Here is a 4,295-nt window from a genome sequence, read left to right as displayed (position 1 = left end):
AATCTCTTTATTTTCTTTTCCACATAAGTTTCAAAAAAAAAACTTACAAAGTCATAAAAATCAAAAATATTTTATGTTTCTTGTTTGAGTCTAGTGTCTCATTTTAAGTTTGGTGTCAATTGCATGTCTCTATTCTTCTTGCATTTTTCGAATTCATTCATGTGTCTTCATTGATCTTCAAGATGTTCTTGTTGATTTCCTTGCTCTGATCTTTAAATTCTCTTGTTTTGTGTGTTTTGTTGTTTCTCATATGCATTCTCAATTTGTTAGTGTCAGTAGTATACAAACTTCTAAGTTTGGCGTCTTGCATGCATTGTTTATTTGATTTTAGTTGCATTTTGATTATTCCTCATCATTAAAAATTCAAAAAAAAAAATTTGTGTCTTTTTAAGTCAATAATACAGAGAATTGAAGATTCAGAACATTCAGTAGAGGAATTACACAGAAAAAGCTGGGCATTCAAAACGCCCAGGAAGGAAGGAAAACTGGCGTTTAAATGCCAGCCAGGGTGCCTGGCTAGGAGTTTAACGCCCAAAAGGGTAGCGTTTTGGGCGTTAAACGCCAGAATGGATACCATTCTGGGCGTTTAACGCCAGGATGGCACAAGAGGGAAGATTTTGTTTTTAATTCAAATTTTTTTCAAGTTTCCATAATTTTTCAAAATCAAATCTTTTTCAAATCATATCTTTTCAATCATATATTTTCAAAATCAGTTTCTTTCCATTTTCAAAAATACTTGCTAACAATTAATGATTTGATTCAACATTTCAAGTATGTTGTCTTTTCTATTGAGAAAGGTTTAATGTTTGAATCATATCTTTTCTTGTTAGCCAAGTCATTAATTTTAAAAATCAAATCTTTTTAAATTGTTTTTCAATCATATCTTTTCAATCATATCTTTTTAAAACTATAACTTTTCAATCATATCTTTTTAATCACATCTTTTTCAAAATAGTTTTCAATCATACATTTTTGCTTTCTGATTTCAAAATCTTTTTCCAAAATCACTTAATTTCTTTCCCACTCTTGGTTTTCGAAAATTAATTACCATTTTTCAAAATTTCTTTTAATTAATTCACTTTAATTTTCGAAAATTTCTTCCCATCTTCTCAGATCCTTCTATTTATGGACTAACATGGACACTTTGAACTCTATCTCTCTTGATAAGTTCGAATTTTTCTACCTCTTCCTTCTATTCTTCTTTTCCTCTGACACCTCAAGGAATCTCTATACTGTGACATAGAGGATTCCATACTTTTTGGTTCTCTTCTCTTTCATATGAGCAGGAGCAAAGACAAAAGCATTCTTGTTGAGGCTGACCCTGAACCTGAAAGGACGTTGAAGCAAAAGCTTAGAGAAGCTAAAGCACAATTCTCTACAGAGGACCTAACAGAAATCTTCAAAGAAGAAGACATGGCAGCCGAAAATAACAACAATGCTAACAATGCAAGGAAGGTGCTGGGTGACTTCACTGCACCTACTCCCGACTTCTATGGGAGAAGCATCTCTATCTCTGCCATTGGAGCAAATAACTTTGAGCTTAAGCCTCAATTAGTTTCTCTAATGCAACAGAATTGCAAGTTCCACGGACTTCCATTGGAAGATCCACATCAGTTTTTAGCTGAATTCTTGCAAATCTGTGACACTGTCAAGACCAATGGGGTTGACCCTGAGGTCTACAGACATATGCTATTCCCTTTTGCTGTAAGAGACAGAGCTAGGATATGGTTGGACTCACAACCTAAAGAAAGCCTGAACTCTTGGGAAAAGCTAGTCAATACCTTCTTGGCAAAGTTCTTTCCACCTCAAAAATTGAGTAAGCTTAGAGTAGAAGTCCAAACCTTCAGACAGAAGGAAGATGAATCCCTCTATGAAGCTTGGGAAAGATACAAACAATTGATCAGAAAGTGTCCTTCTGACATGCTTTCTGAATGGAGCATCATAGGTATCTTCTATGATGGTCTGTCTGAACTGTCCAAGATGTCATTGGATAGTTCTGCTGGAGGATCTCTTCATCAGAAGAAGACGCCTGCAGAAGCTCAAGAACTCATTGAAATGGTTTCAAATAACCAATTCATGCACACTTCTGAAAGGAATCCTGTGAACAATGGGACGAATCAGAAGAAACAAGTTCTTGAGATTGATACTCTGAATGCCATATTGGCTCAGAACAAAATATTGACTCAGCAAGTCAATATGATTTCTCAAAGTCTGTCTGGAATGCAAGCTGCACCAAGTAGTACTAAGGATGCTTTATCTGAAGAAGAAGCTTATGATCCTGAGAACCCTTCAATGGAAGAGGTGAATTACATGGGAGAACCCTATGGAAACACCTATAATCCTTTATGGAGAAATCATCCAAATCTCTTATGGAAGGATCAACAGAGACCTCAACAAGGTTTCAACAATAGTAATGGTGGAAGAAACAGGTTTAGCAATGGCAAGCCTTTTCCATCATCTTCTTAGCAACAGACAGAGAATTCTAAGCAGAGCCACTCTGACTTAGCAACCATGGTCTCTGATCTAATCAAAACCACTCAAAGTTTCATGACTGAAACAAGGTCCTCCATTAGAAACTTGGAGGCACAAGTGGGTCAGCTGAGTAAGAAAGTTACTGAACTCCCTCCTAGTACTCTTCCAAGCAATACAGAAGAGAATCCAAAAGGAGAGTGCAATGCCATCAACATGGCCAAACTTAGAGAGGAGAAAGAGGCAGTGAGCGCCACTGAGGAAGGCCTCAATAGACATCCACTGGCCTCCAATGAGTTCCCTAATGAGGAACCATGGGAATCTGAGGCTCACACAGAGACCATAGAGATTCCATTGGATTTACTTCTGCCATTCATGAGCTCTGATGAGTATTCTTCCTCTGAAGAGGATGAAGATGTCACTGAAGAGCAAGTTGCTAAGTATCTTGGAGCAATCATGAAGCTAAATGACAAGTTATTTGGTAATGAGACTTGGGAGGATGAACCCCCTTTGCTCACCAAAGAACTGGATGACTTGTCTAGGCAGAGATTACCTCAAAAGAGACAGGACTCTGGAAAGTTCTCAATACCTTGTACCATAGGCACCATGACCTTTGAGAAGTCTCTGTGTGACCTAGGGTCAAGCATAAACCTCATGCCTCTCTCTGTAATGGAGAAGCTAGGGATCTTTGAGGTACAAGCTGCAAGAATCTCACTAGAGATGGCAGACAATTCAAGAAAACAAGCTTATGGACTTGTAGAGGATGTTCTGGTAAAGATTGAAGACCATTACATCCCTGCTGATTTTATAGTCCTAGAGACTGGGAAGTGCATGGATGAATTCATCATCCTTGGCAGACCCTTCCTAGCCACAGCAAAGGCTGTGATTGATGTTGACAGAGGAGAATTGATCATTGAAGTGAATGAAGAATCCTTTGTGTTTAAGGCTCAAGGATATCCCTCCGTAACCATGGAGAGGAAGCATGAAGAGCTTCTCTCAAAACAGAGTCAAACAGAGCCCCCACAGTCAAACTCTAAGTTTGGTGTTGGGAGGCCACAACCAAATTCTAAGTTTGGTGTTAAACCCTCACATTCAAACTCTAAGTTTGGTGTTGGGAGGTTCCAACATTGCTCTGAGTATCTATAAGGCTCCATGAGAGCCCACTGTTAAGCCACTGACATTAAAGAAGCGCTTGTTGGGAGGCAACCCAATGTTATATTTATCTATTTTCCTTTGTTATCTTATGTTTTCTATAGGTTGATGATCATAGGAAGTCACAAAATCAATTGAAAAAGTAAAAATAGAATGAAAAATAGAAAGAAAAATAGCACACCTTGGAGGAAAAGCTTGCTGGCGTTTAAACGCCAGTAAGGGCAGCAAATGGGCGTTTAACGCCCAGTCTGGCACCATTCTGGGCGTTTAACGCCAGAAAGGGGCACCAGACTGGCGTTTAATGCCAGATGGGCACCAGCCCGGCGTTTAATGCCAGAATTGTCAGAAGGAACATTTTTGCTCGCCACTTGGTGCAGGGATGAATTTTCCTTGACACCTCAGGATCTGTGGACCCCACAGGATCCCCACCTACCCCACCACTCTCTCTCTTCTTCACCTATTCACCAATCACCTCAACACCTCTTCCCCAAAAACCCCTAACCTATCAAATCCCACCATTCTCTTCACCACGCACATCCATCCTTCATAAATCCCCACCTACCTCATCATTCAAATTCAAACCACTTTCCCTCCCAAACCCACCCATAATGGCCGAACCTTACCCCTCTCTCCACCCCTATATAAACCCATATTCACTCCTTCATTTTCACACA

The 4,295-nt window shown here is 39.2% G+C and overlaps 1 non-coding gene across 1 annotated transcript; it reads right to left on the bottom strand.

Annotated features, from left to right (window-relative positions):
• Window positions 1–1,818: 1,818 nt before the first annotated feature.
• LOC112792956 (small nucleolar RNA R71) lies at window positions 1,819–1,926 on the bottom strand. Its single transcript, XR_003197672.1, has one exon. It is a non-coding gene; the product is annotated as a small nucleolar RNA R71 (small nucleolar RNA).
• Window positions 1,927–4,295: the final 2,369 nt, after the last annotated feature.

Source organism: Arachis hypogaea, chromosome 3 (assembly GCF_003086295.3).
Source record: "Arachis hypogaea cultivar Tifrunner chromosome 3, arahy.Tifrunner.gnm2.J5K5, whole genome shotgun sequence".
Lineage (NCBI taxonomy): Eukaryota > Viridiplantae > Streptophyta > Magnoliopsida > Fabales > Fabaceae > Arachis > Arachis hypogaea.
The sequence above is the reverse complement of the archived record's forward strand: the minus strand, read 5'-3'. Positions and strand labels throughout refer to the sequence as shown.